The following is a 13,861-nucleotide window of genomic DNA, read 5'->3' as shown; positions in this document are numbered from 1 at the left end:
AGTTAATTTTTGTCTCAGTAGCCAGTGTGTTTTGGATTTCATATGTGAACAATGTAGATAGATTTAGGTTAGATATTAGGGAAAAATTTTTTACACTCAGGGTTGTAGAACACTGGCCCAGTTTGCCCAGAGAGGTGGTGGATGCCCCATCCCTGGAAACATTCCAGGCCAGGTTGGCCGGGGCTCTGAGCAACCTGATCTGGTTGGAGATGTCCCTGCTCCTGGCAGGGGGGTTGGACTGGGTGGTCTTTAAAGGTCCCTTCCAACCCAAACCATTCTATGATTCTAAAAACACTCTGATGATAAGAGTTGTTGTTAATGAAACCAAGGACACGGTCTGGTTTTCCAAGTCTTGTTAACGTCTCATTAACGTGCAGATGCAGGAAGCTAGGTGAAAGACAGACAGAATTATATGACCCAAACTGGCCAAAGAGAGTATTCCATGCCATAAATGTCATGCTCAGTATGTAAGTGGGAGTTGCCCCTGGGAGGGGGCATCCATTTGAGCATCCTTGGCATCCATATGCCACCTTTTCTTCCTCTTGCTTGCTGGCATCGTTTCCTCTACCTTGCTGGCTCACTCTCCCTCCTTTGCTTGCTGCTCGGTGTCACTTCTGTGATCACTGCTCAGGATGGGCTGTGTCAGTCATTCGGACATCAAGTGGTGAGAAATTGTACATTGTTCATTTTGTATATTTTGTATATATTAATATCCTCATATTCTGTTATTTTTGTAGTTTTCCTTTGCTATTTTAGTAAACCGTTTTTATCTCAACCCACGAGTTTTCCTTTCTTCCCAATTTCTCTCCCCCATCCTGCTGGGTAGGGGGAGGGTGAGCGAGAAACCGTGAAGAGGGCTAAACTACCACAGGAGGATTCTAGGTAAATGAGTCAGCTTGAAATACAGCACATCCTTTAAAAGCTAGAACCACCTGAACACTTAAAATTAGTATTAAGACTAATTGAGATGGTTTTGAACATACTCTCAGTATAAAAGTAAACACTCTTGCTTGTGTTGGAAAATGTCTTCTCCTTCCTTACATCACCACTGCAGGGGAGCCTCACCTCTGCGAGGCTGCGGGACAAGGGCGTACCATAATCAGAACATACGCTTACGGATCCACCGCAACAGCTACGGTCCTCGCACTGCTGCTGCTGCACCTCTTGTCTGCTTGGTCAATAAAGCTGGAAGTAAAGCGTAAAACGCTAAGGAGTTAAAACTAAAGAACACATCTCAGTAATTCACTTTATGCTGTCAAGGTGTGTTTATGTCCACATAAATCAAATAAAAATGTTTATACTATCAAAAGTATGTGATGTTCCTTTTGCATGAATTTAACCTGCATAGCAGTGAACTGATACCATCAAATTATCTGTCTCCAAAATACAGTTATAACTTGACTAGGGTTTTTTTTTCACGCTACGTTATTAGAGGGACATCTGGCCGGCTGCACTGCCCGAGCGGTGCTACTGAACCGCCAGGGAAACGCGCTATCGAAAGCGTGACAGAATAAGTACTGCAGAGCACTCCATCAAAATATTGGAAAAAAACCCATACTGTTTAGTTGCCTCTCCTTTTAAAGGCTTTGAAGAAATACTCAACTGTTTAAATACACCTATTAGGTTGTACTCTACAGCTATTTGGTAGTTACAGCTTTAATAATGTAAGTCACTTTGTAAATCATACTATTTTAACTTTTTAATAATTTTCATTTATGATAGAAAACTCAGCAAGATAAAAGATGCCTGTATGGTTTTACTTTAAAAAAACAACAATAAAAAAAAAACCCACAACAAAAAAAAAACCCACAAAACACAAAAACCCACCAAATCCCCAGTTCTGCAATACAGAAGGCTACCAAAAAGGAGAGTGAAAAGTCTTGCTGCTGATGACTTCTACTGCCAAGTACATCCTCTCTGAAGATCTGCTCTGATGGCGAGTTTTTCATAAAATGCAAATTCTTTGCATGAGAAAGATACCCATTCTGGAAAATCTTTTTCCAATTCAAGTCAAACATTACACACCGTAGGTTAAGGAAAAAGGACATCATGGAAGCAATAACTCACCAAATCCCCATCGGGACTCACTGTTGTCACTTGTTACGAGGCTGCTACTGCTCCTTGAGAAATCCTGGAAAAACACGTGTAAGCAACATCCATTTATCCTGTTTTGTCCATGTCTCCTCTTTGACCTTGATTGCTTTCAGTATAGATGCTAGTATCTCAGTGAAGTTTTTGACCACTACTATGAGTGTCCCGGTTTCAGCAGGGATGAAGTTAATTTTCCTCTCAGTAGCCGGTGTGTTTTGGATTTCGTGTGTGAAAAACGTTGATAAAAACACTCTGATGATAAGAGTTGTTGTTAATGAAACCAAAGACACTGTCTGGTTTTCCAGGTCTCGTTAAAGTCTCGTTGATGTGCAGATGCGAGAAGCTGGGCAAAAGACAGACAGAATAATTGACCCAAATTGGCCAAAGAGAGTATTCTATGCCATAAATGTCATGCTCAGTATGTAAGTGGGGGTTGCCCATGGGAGGGGGCATCCATTCCATTTGGGCACCCTTGGCATCCTTTTCTTCACTCTTGCTTGCTGGCATCGTTCCTTCTACCTTGCTATCTTGCTCTCGCCCCTTTGCTTGCTGTTCGATGTCATTTCCTTGATCGCTGCTCAGGACGGGCTGCATCCAGACATCGGGTGGTGAGAAATCGTACATTGTTCATTTTGTATATTTTGTATATATTAATATCCTTATATTCTGTTATCTTTTTAGTTTTTAGTTTTTTTAGTAAACTGTTTTTATCTCAACCCACAAGTTTTCCTTTCTTCCCAATTTCTCTCCCCCATCCCACTGGGTAGGGGGAGGGTGAATGAGAAACTGTGTGGTGATCCGGGCTAAACCACCACAATGAGATACTGGAAAAACTTACTGACTGGAAAAACAAAGCTTTTATCATGAAAGCAAAGTCTGTTTCTTCTTACCTCTTACAAACAGTTCATTTCCTCTTTTAATACAAAGTTACTTTCACAGGATCATTTAGTATAAGCACTCAAAACCAGAAGATTATGCTTCCAGAATGAGAAAACAAACAGAGGGAAGTCAGGTTTCCACGGGCATAACACGTTTCAATGTACACCTTATTTTTTTAGTGTTTGTGTTAAAACATTTCATAGGAAAACTATAGGAGCAGAGTTGGCACATTGCTAATGTTAGCTTTAAAGTTCATACTACAAGTCCCTTAGGAAAAATGGAGACATTTGCACAGGAAAGCAGCAGACAGAGAAAAGGGTCTGCATTCATAACCCTTACAGAGAACAGGCATTCTCCTTCCGTTCCTAAAGCCATTCGTTAGGTCAAAATATCACACTGCTACTGTGGCAACATTCAGAGTAAGGAACAAGAGCCCTGCCACAGGACATTTATATGGCAGGACACAGAAACACAGGGACATGTTTTACTGCACACAACCCTGAATTCCCTGAAAATTTATGTTTACCAAACCAGCCATTTGGAACGTATTGCCAAACATGTATTTGACATACACAAGTTTTGGGTAACTTGTTATTTGCTTTCTGTTACAGTTGTTCTTCCTTCAGAAGTTCTACTTGTAACCAAGTTGCTTCCTACTGGTTCAAGCATTGACCTCCTATTACCAGCACATTTACACAGGCATCTAACTTAATTGCTCTTCTAAAATAACCCAAATGAAAATTATAGCCATAAGAGAGGAGTGAAAGAAAAGAAATGGAGAGGTCAGGGAGCAAGAGAGCTCTGCGGGCTAGCACCAGTCAACAGTGAACTCTTTAAAAAAGAAAAAAAAAAAAACACACAGATAAAAATCAAACAACAACAAAACAAAACCATGACATTTTACCTTTTTTTCTTTTGAAGCTCATCCCCGTGTCAGCACATTGTCTTGTCAGAGCATGGAGTCCAAATTACCTGTACCCCAATGACATTTACACATGATGAATACGCATTCAGAAACAGTCCCAACCTGTAAGATTGGTGCCATTTTTATGGTTTTAAGAACCCTAACTCAATTTAACCAACTTAGGCATTTCTGAGGAAAGTAATTAACTTTAATATGTAGCCTTTCCTTGAGTAAAAAAAAAAAAAGATGAATCAGCTCCCAATCACAAGGGAGCAGTGGGCAAGTTAATGAAAACAACGATCGACAGCAGTAACATTAGGTCAAATTTGACTTTAATTCTGATCACATACTTAAGCAGCTCTCCAAGTCTATACCTCAATCCTACAAATGATTAGTCCTTTTTTGGAAGGACAAACTTTCTTACCTAGAAGTCCTAGATTAAAAGCTCAGAACAGAACTGGATTGAGCCCATGGGACAACAGGTCATCAATGCTCTAATGAAAAAAAAGGAATAAAAATTAAGGTTAAACATGACTTCCCATAATGTTTCAGTCATTACATTTCTACTGCCATCCAGGTGCTCAAAATTTAACTGTACTGGCACAAGATATTACTAAAAATTGAGTTATGCTTGTAAATAGAAAAGTCCATTTCCAACTTGCCCGTAAAATCAGTATGAACAAACAGAAGATAAACACTTGACCCTAAAGAAGGTAACAGTAGCTTTAGGAAAACACAACTGCCGAGGGACCAACTCAGGAACGAGACACCCTCTGTTAACTGCCAGTTTTCATCAGTTTTTCTGCACTGGCAACAAATTTGCCTTTTCGTCTGTGTTTGATGTGGAATCTGTAGTGTCCTTAAACATAAATGTTTCTCCCCACTCCTCGAGCCCCATACGTGCGACTACCTAGGCAGCAAGCAGAATCAACCACATAGGATTTTTTCACAATGCAGAAGGTGACACTGGGAAAAGAGGAAATCAAAATTAATCCTGTTTGTCACACCTGGCCAACGGCAAAAACAGCGGAGGATTCTGCCAGATGGGTCAAGCGAGGCCAGACCATGTACCCTGGGGGCTCTGACCGGCCAGTTTCTCTCCCCTTCGCCAGGTACCAGGTGGACACCAATGCTTCCTGCTGCCGCCTCGCCCATGTCCCCTCGCAGCAGGGCTGCCCCATGAGACCCAGGGGACCCCCACCTCACTTCTGCACTTGGGAACAGGAGAAACCATCCACGCAAATAGAGACAAGTAGCATGGATTTAGTCCCCAAGGAAAGAGGCCGGGCTCTCGCTGGCAGAAGGACGACTCACCCCCCTGCTGCTTGCAGCTGCTTGCTGGGGCCAGCCCTGCTTGCGCCTGGCCGCTCTTCTGCCTTGCTGGGAGCACAGTCCAGCAGATGGATGTTCCAGGAAATAGACGCTTCAGCTAATTGCAGCTCCTGCTCATTACAGCTGCAATTAATTTTGGCTCTGGCTCATGCATGCTCTCAACAGTGGACACTGTCTCATTCCAGCTCCCGCTTGCTACAGTTCTGTCTAACTGAAGCCGCAGCTCTGCACTGAAGCTCCAGATTTTTTTCCATCTTCTTCTGCTTACATGCGCAGCTAGATGGTGACACCTCTGCATGCGCGGCCCGCGCTTTTAACCGGGCATGTGCGGTCGGCGTGCATCACCCACGCATGCACTGTAGAGCATCTGTGCCTTACCAGGAGAATGGCAGAGCAACACGCGTGCGCGGCAGGGGCTCGGCTCCCGAGCATGCCTGTTCGGGCATCTGTGCCGTGTGGGCACTGCGCATGCGAGACTCCCGAGCTGCAGTACCCGCTTTCGGTCACCAGGCGGCAGCAGCCCCGTACCGCTCCGGTCCTGGGTGTTCAGCCGGACGAGCCACGGCCGGTTCCTCCCTCCCGTTCGCACCGTCCGCAGCCGGTCACCCCTTACCGGGGCACAGCTGCCCCTTTCCCCCCGCGCAGCCTGGGCAGTGACATTTGTGGCCTCTGTACCAAAAAGCGTCCCCGTGGGAGGGGGAGAGAATGAGAAGGGTGAAAGTGAGGAAACTCGTGGGTTGAGATGAAAACAGTTTAACAATTAAGAAGAAACAAACCACCACCAATACCCCTTGTGAGGAAAAGAGAGAACAATAAATGCCCAGAAAGAGAAGTGATAAAACTGAAAACAATTGCAAATTATCATTTAAAACAACTGAGATGGAGTGAGGTGCAGGAAAGCAGGTGGGAGGTTTCAGTTTGGGGGTGATGGGGGGCAGGCATCACCCCAGGGTCTGCAGGCAGAGGGGTTACGGGGGGCAGGGTCAAATACGGGGAGGCAGAGCAGGGGTGGAGGGGGGAGTGAAGGCACAAGACAGGAGGGCAGGGGACACGGGGGGGGGACCAATCACAGGGGAACATTTCAGTGGAAAGCATTTGGGAGGGTGCAGAGACACAGAGGGGGCAGGGGGGACGGACACGAGCTGGGGATGGATGGGGATGGACGAGGGGGGTGTGGGTAGAAAGGTGCATGAGGGGACATGTGTGGGGATGACCTACACCGGGGGTCCGCTTCGAATAATCCACAGCGGACACAACTCACCTGGGATGACCCGCAACCGATAATCCACTCCAGGTAACTGACTCAGACAGACCAGGTAATCCACGCAGGGTAATCCCCAGGACTGTCCCTCCATCTGCCAGCCTTTCACCCCACATTGTCCCCACATTAAGGCGGCATTTTTCTTTCTGCTTTCCCATAATATTAAAATCTGGGGTTTCGGCGTTTTGCCAAAATATTCAATGCTGTGGTTTTTTGGCACTATTCCACAACATAAAATTTTGCAATTTTTGCTTTTGGTTTTGTGCACGAAAGTGGGGGGGATGTGAGGGGGTGCTTTCTAGCTGCACAAATGCAGGCTGATCTGGCTTTCCTGGGAGCCTCAAATTAGGATATTTTTTCCCCCTCAAACTGATGTTAATTGGGTTCCCCCCGCATTGCAGACCCAGATTCAGAGTTTTGGGTTATGTTTGTGCTGCATTGGCAGCTCCTACTCTGCGTGCACGGCCCTGCAGGCAAAAATCCCCTTCTTGGGGCATTGGCCCCAAATCGAGATAGGAAAAGGAGAAGGGGCAGCTTTTGAAAGCATTTTTCTCTCTTCAATAGAGATGGGAGGGAGCAAGTTTTTAAATCTTCTCTGCAAATAGGGTTTCTTTCCATTTTAAAAACCTTACATAGCACAGACACTCACACGTGTATCTATTTACACATGTTTCATATATATTATCTATTTACACTTTATATATAATATCCATTTAGACTTGTATATTTACACTTCCATACATTTACACTTATGCATCTATTTAGGCTAGTATCTATTTAGATTTCTGTACCATAGCACTCCAATACCTTTTTAGACCTCTCTATTTAGACTTTGATGGCTACTTACAATGATATCTATTTAGAGTTTGTTATCTATTGACACTTACGCATCATCTCTACTTAGATGACAGATAATATCTGCTTAGAGTTACTATGACAGACACAGTAAGCGCAGACCGCTTGCCCTGTAGGTGCCCCGTCTCTCGCTCAGGCTCTGCTCCGCAACCCTTCCCCTCCGCCCCCGTGCCGGGACAGGCTCCCCACGCCACCAACTGCCCCTGGCCCCTGTTGGCCCCGGGCTCTCCTCAGCAGCCAGCCCTTGCTGCTGCACCTGCGGGGCACTCGCTGAAGAGAGAGTTGGGAGCCTCCGGACGTAGGGCTGGGACCTCACCCTCAGTACGCTGAATGACTGGCAGGCAAACCTGGGCTGGGGGGATCTACCGAGCACCATGAGACGCTGACAACCAGACACCTGAAAAACAAAAATCCCAAATTGTATTTCAGCAGGTTAAAAAAAAAAAATAGCACAGAAGAAAGTAGAGGAATTCAGTCAGAACAAGGGATAGGACAGCAGTTGAGCTAAAGGAGGATTCTATGTAAACAGATCAGCTCAAAACACAACACATCTTTAAAAGCTAGAGCGATTTGAATGCTTAAAACCAGTATTAAGAATAATTGAGATGATTTTGAACACATTCATAGCATAACAGTAACAACTCTTGCTGGTGCTGGAAAACGCCTCCCCCCTTCCTTACATCACCGCTGCAGAGAGCCTCACACCTGCCAGGCTGCAGGACAAGGGTGTACCCGCAGCAGCATCGACGCTCAGGGATCCGCCACAGCAGCCCTTGCCCTGCTGCTGCACATCTGGTTTGCTTGGTCAATAAAGCCGCAAGTAAAGCGTAAAAACTCTAAAGAGTAAAATGAAAAATAAATAACATATCTAATTAATTCACTTTATGCTAAAAAGATGTGTTTATGTTTACATAAATCCAATTTAAATGCTTGTATTTAGAAAAGCATGTGATGTTCCTTTCACATTAATTTAACACACGGAGCTGTGAACTGATACAATTAAGTTATCAGTCTCTGAAATACACAGCTGCTACTTGACTAGGAGGTTTTTTTGTGTGTTGTGTAATTAGGAGGGGCATCTGGCCAGCTGCACTGCCCAGGAGAGTTGCTGCTGAACTGCCAGGGAAACTCGCAATTGAAAGTGAGATGGAACTGAAGTACTGCGGAGCGCTCCATCAAAAGATTGGGAAAAGAATCCTGTAACATTCAGTTGCCTCTTTTTAAACACACAGAACAAATACCTAACTGCTTAAGTACACCTAATAAATTGTATGCTACAGATACTTGGCAGTTACAGTTTAAACAATGCAAGTCCATTTGTAAACTACACAATTTTAAGTTTTTTTTCAAGTTTTATTTTCAGAAGAAAAATGAGTGAGAGAAGAGATTCCGCATATGGTTTTACTTTCAAAATAAAAGAAAAAACAAACAAACCAAATCCCCAGTTCTGCAATCCATAAGGCTACCAAAAAGGACTGGCAGATTCGCTAATGCCTTTGGCTGTACCGAAGCACGCAGAGCAACACGTTTTTACGATATTTCAACTGCTGCAACCAAGAACTCAAAGACCTGCGCTGCCAAACTTGAGTTTCCTCTTTTTTTTTTTTTTTTTTTTTAAGAGAGAGTGAAAAATCTTGTTGCTGATGACTTCTACTGTCAAGTACATCATCTCTGAAGATCCACTCTGATAGGAAGTTCATAAAATGTAACTTCTTTGAATGAGAAAGATTTCCATTCTGGAAGATCTCTTTCCGACTGAAGTCAAAAGTTACACACTGCAGGTTAAGGAAAAAGGGCATCATTGAAGCAGCAACTCACCAAAACCACATCAAGACTCACTCTTGTCACTAGCGACAAGGCTGCTATCATTTTTTTGGGAAGCCTGGGAAAACACATGGAAGCAACGCTGATTTGTCCTGGTTTGTCCACATCTCTTCTTCGACCCCGATTGCTTTTAGTACAGATGCTAGCATCTCAGTAAGGTTTGAGTACTACTACAAAGATATTTTTTAAAGTTATGGACTGAAACAGCATAAAGCTTTTATCATGAAAACAAAGTCTGTTTCTTCTGAACTCTATGAACAGCTTTTTTTCCCTCTTCTACTACAAAGTTACTTTCACAGTATCATTTAATAGTAAGCGCACAGAAACAGAAGATTACGCTTTCAGGAAGAGAAAATAAACAGAGGGAAGTAAGTTTTGCATAGGCACAACAGGCTCCAGGAAAGACCTTATTTTATTTTTAGTACTTGTGTTAAAATAGTTCATAGAAAAACTACAGGAGATTTGGCACATTAAGAATGTTAACTTCAAAGTCCACACTACAGGTACCTTCGGAAAAACGCTGACACACCTTGTAGATGTACCTTGTACTTGCAGACCACTATAGGTCCTCTCCATCCGTCTTGTACTTTCAGGGCAGAAGAAAGAGTGACCAGAGTGAAATGGTGGCAGTCAACATTCAGCTGAGAAGGGGGGAAAAAAAAAAAAAAAAAAAAAAAAAAAAACCCAACAAACACACAAGTCACCAAAAAAAAACCCCCAAACTTTAGCATAAAGCTGGGTAAGAATCTAAAGCTTCCTTTTTGGGGGAAGGTTTGTGAAGACTACAACTGAGTGGAGGAAAAAGTATTTTGCATCACCTTTGGTACAATTGTTGATACCAGCCCCTAGAGCTTTTGCATTTTTTAGAGAACTGTGCCTTTTTTTGACTCCTTGGCAGCTTTAGTATCACTAGAACCACTTTCCTAGATACATGCAGGTGACAGACACAGATACCTACACACATCTTCTCAAGCCTACATTTAGCCAAGATTTCCTCCCCCTATACAACCCAAGTTGACTATTTTTGTAGAGCAATCCATCTGTCCTTGTGAACTGCCTTGTTGCAAAAAAAGGAATGCTTTTTGTCAGGCCATTTCTCCAAATGGTCAAGATCTTCTAAAACTGCAGTCGTGCCACCAAACCTGCTTAGGGTCCCCTCCCAGCTTTTGACTGTCCTTAGATTTAACAGGCTCATGCTCAATTCCATCTTCCAACAGCAATAATACGGCACGCTCTCAGACCTGGAGCACAACTCTATGGATGTCCACACACACCTCGCTGTTTTGATGAGGAGCCACTGAGCGTCCCTGCGAGCACAGCCGCAGGCACCGCAGCAATTTCACCTACACCGATTTCAACAACCCCGCGGCAGCGACAGCTTCAGAATATTTAGACCAGAAACAAGGGAGAAAAATAAAACAGCTTCATCCTGTGCACAGGAAAGCAGCAGAGATGGAAAAGGGTCGCCATTCGTAGCACTTAGAGAACAGGCGTTCTCCCTCCACTCCTAAACCCACCTGTCAGCTCTAAACATCACAGCACTGCTGTGGCCACATCGAGAGCAGGGAACAACAGCCCGGCCACTGGGCATTCACGTGACAGGACACGAGTGGAGGGGCCTGTTTTGCCACACACAACCCTGAACCTCCTGAAAATTTACGTTTACCAAAAATAGCCATTTGGAACATCTTGCCAAACAACATTTGGCAATAAGACTTTGATATTTATGACACACACAAAAGTTTTTGTTAACTCACTATTTGATTCCTGTTATTGTTCTTCCTCCATAAATTCTACCTGTAGCATTCTACCTGCAGCCAACTTATTCACTACTGGTTCAAGCTTTTAAATGTGCTGGTATTACCAGCACTTTTACACAGCCACGTAACTTAATTGCTCTTCTAAAATTATCCAAACAAAAATTATAGCCATGAAGGAGGAGTAAAAGAGAAGCAGCAGCAAAGAGCTCTGCACACTGGCACCAGTCTACATTGCACTAAAAAAAAAAAAAAGCCAAAAAAAAAAACCACACCACAACAAAACAACCCAAAACTCCACACCAAACCACATCACATAAAAAAAAACCACACAGAAATCATCACATTGTATCTTTTTTTTTCTTTTCGAGCTCATCTCTGTCTCTGCACATTGCCTTGTCAGAGCATGAAGTCCAGATGTCCTGTATCTCAATGACATTTGCATGCAATTAATACATGTTCACAAATAGTCCAGATCTGTAAGACTGGCATTATTTTTGTGGTTTTAATAATCATAACTCCATTTTACCAACTTACTTATAAGTTTGTAAGGAAACTAACTTTTAAATACAGTCTCTCCTTGAGGAAGAAAATAATGATTCAACCCTCCCAACCACAAGGGAGTGGTGGGGAAACTGATGAAAGTGAAGACAAACAGCAGCAACATTCAGTGAAATTTGGCTTTAATTCTGATGATGTACTCAAGCGACTCTCCAAGTCTACACCTCAGTCCTAAGAATAAGCAGTCCTTTTTTGGAAAGACAAGATTTTTTTTTACTTAAAAGTCCTAAAATGAAGACTCCGCTGAATACAATGTGGATTGAGCCACAGGACAACATGCCATAAAAGACAAAATCCAAATAAAAATCAGGTTCGAATATCAGTGTCCATCATGTTTCATTCATCACATTCCTACTGGCACCTAGCTGCTCAAAAAATAACCACACTGACACCAATATTACTAAAAACCGAGTTACGCATATAAAAATAAAAGGCTATTTCCAACTTGCCCATAACATCAGTGTGAAACAACAGGAGAGAGCACTTGTCCCTAAAGCAGGTAACGGGCAGCTCTTACAGCAGATGAAAGTTCATTCCTTTACCTGAAAGGAAAACATTCGTAACTACCAACGGACCAATTCAGAAATGAGGCGCATGCTCTCTTAACTGCAGTTTCCACCAGCTTTTCCGCACCGGCAGCAAATTTGCCTTTTCCACGAGTTTGATGTGGAGCATCTGTGGTGCCCGAGCTCACAAGTGTTTCTCCCCGCTCCCCCAGCCCCACACGCGTGTGACCCCCTGGGCAGCACGTGCAGTCAGCCACGCGGGATTTGCCTCACGTGACGCAGAAGGCGACACTGGGAAAAGAGGAGGCAAAAAAGAGAGCGGCAGAGGCTGCCCGGCCCCGCGGGGAGCAACCGGGGACGGGACGGGGCTGCCCCTGCTTCCCCGCGGCCGGACACGGGCTCGGCCCCAAAACCCCCCGAGGACCCCGGGGCAGCGCTCGGCCTGAGGCCGCTTTTCCCGGGAGGGCAGAGCCCGGCCCCGCCCGCGGACGCCCCAACCAGGGGACCCCCCACCCGAGACCCGCCGCGCCCGCAGCCCCTCACCCGCCCGGGCACGGCTGCAGCTGCTCCACGGCCCGGAACGGGACGGCACCCAGGAGCCGACCCCGCCACCGCCCCTCTGGGACCGCGCTGCCGCTTCGGCCCCGGGCCCGCCCTCTCCCGGACCGCCCCCGGCCCGCCCCGGGCCCCGCCCCGCCCTCTCCCGGACCGCCCCCGGCCCCGGGCCCGCCCTCTCCCGGACCGCCCCCGGCCCCTCCCCACCCTCTCCCGGACCGCCCCCGGCCCCGGGCCCGCCCTCTCCCGGACCGCCCCCGGCCCCGCCCCGCCCTCTCCCGGACCGCCCCGGCCCCGCCCCGCCCTCTCCCGGACCGCCCCCGCCCCGCCCCGCCCTCTCCCGGACCGCCCCCGGCCCCGCCCCGCCCTCTCCCGGACCGCCCCCGGCCCCGGGCCCGCCCTCTCCCGGACCGCCCCCGGCCCCTCCCCACCCTCTCCCGGACCGCCCCCGGCTCCGGGCCCGCCCTCTCCCGGACCGCCCCCGGCCCGGCCCCGCCCTCTCCCGGACCGCCCCGGGACCGCCCCCGCCCCGCCCCGCCCTCTCCCGGACCGCCCCCGGCCCCGGGCCCGCCCTCTCCCGGACCGACCCCGGCCCCGCCCCGCCCTCTCCCGGACCGCCCCCGGCCCCGCCCCGCCCTCTCCCGGACCGCCCCCGGCCCCGGGCCCGCCCTCTCCCGGACCGCCCCCGGCCCCTCCCTGCCCTCTCCCGGACCGCCCCCGGCCCCGCCCCGCCCTCTCCCGGACCGCCCCGGGACCGCCCCCGCCCCGCCCCGCCCTCTCCCGGACCGCCCCCGGCCCCGGGCCCGCCCTCTCCCGGACCGCCCCCGGCCCCGCCCCGCCCTCTCCCGGACCGCCCCCGGCCCCGCCCCGCCCTCTCCCGGACCGCCCCCGGCCCCGGGCCCGCCCTCTCCCGGACCGCCCCCGGCCCCGGGCCCGCCCTCTCCCGGACCGCCCCCGGCCCCGGGCCCGCCCTCTCCCGGACCGCCCCCGGCCCCGCCCCACCCTCTCCCGGACCGCCCCCGGCCCCGGGCCCGCCCTCTCCCGGACCGCCCCCGGCCCCGCCCCGCCCTCTCCCGGACCGCCCCCGGCCCCGCCCCGCCCTCTCCCGGACCGCCCCCGGCCCCGGGCCCGCCCTCTCCCGGACCGCCCCCGGCCCCGGGCCCGCCCTCTCCCGGACCGCCCCCGGCCCCGGGCCCGCCCTCTCCCGGACCGCCCCCGGCCCCGCCCCGCCCTCTCCCGGACCGCCCCCGGCCCCGCCCCACCCTCTCCCGGACCGACCCCGGCCCCGCCCCGCCCTCTCCCGGACCGCCCCCGGCCCCGCCCCGCCCTCTCCCGG

At 48.6% G+C, this 13,861-nt stretch overlaps 1 long non-coding RNA gene across 2 annotated transcripts; it reads right to left on the bottom strand.

The window, feature by feature from the left end:
- Nucleotides 1-338: 338 nt before the first annotated feature.
- On the bottom strand, nt 339-4,466 carry LOC147601096 (uncharacterized). 2 transcript variants are annotated; one of them, XR_015258478.1, is made up of 5 exons: nt 4,299-4,466; nt 3,875-3,997; nt 2,068-2,131; nt 1,111-1,185; nt 339-637 (listed from the first exon to the last, which is right to left on the bottom strand). It is a non-coding gene; the product is annotated as an uncharacterized LOC147601096 (long non-coding RNA). The 2 variants fall into 2 exon arrangements; XR_015258477.1 differs by lacking the exons at nt 1,111-1,185; nt 3,875-3,997; nt 4,299-4,466 and having other exon boundaries at nt 2,068-2,831.
- Nucleotides 4,467-13,861: the final 9,395 nt, after the last annotated feature.

The sequence above is a fragment of the Chlamydotis macqueenii genome, chromosome 4 (assembly GCF_036417535.1).
Source record: "Chlamydotis macqueenii isolate bChlMac1 chromosome 4, bChlMac1.mat, whole genome shotgun sequence".
Classification (NCBI taxonomy): domain Eukaryota; kingdom Metazoa; phylum Chordata; class Aves; order Otidiformes; family Otididae; genus Chlamydotis; species Chlamydotis macqueenii.
The sequence above is the reverse complement of the archived record's forward strand: the minus strand, read 5'-3'. Positions and strand labels throughout refer to the sequence as shown.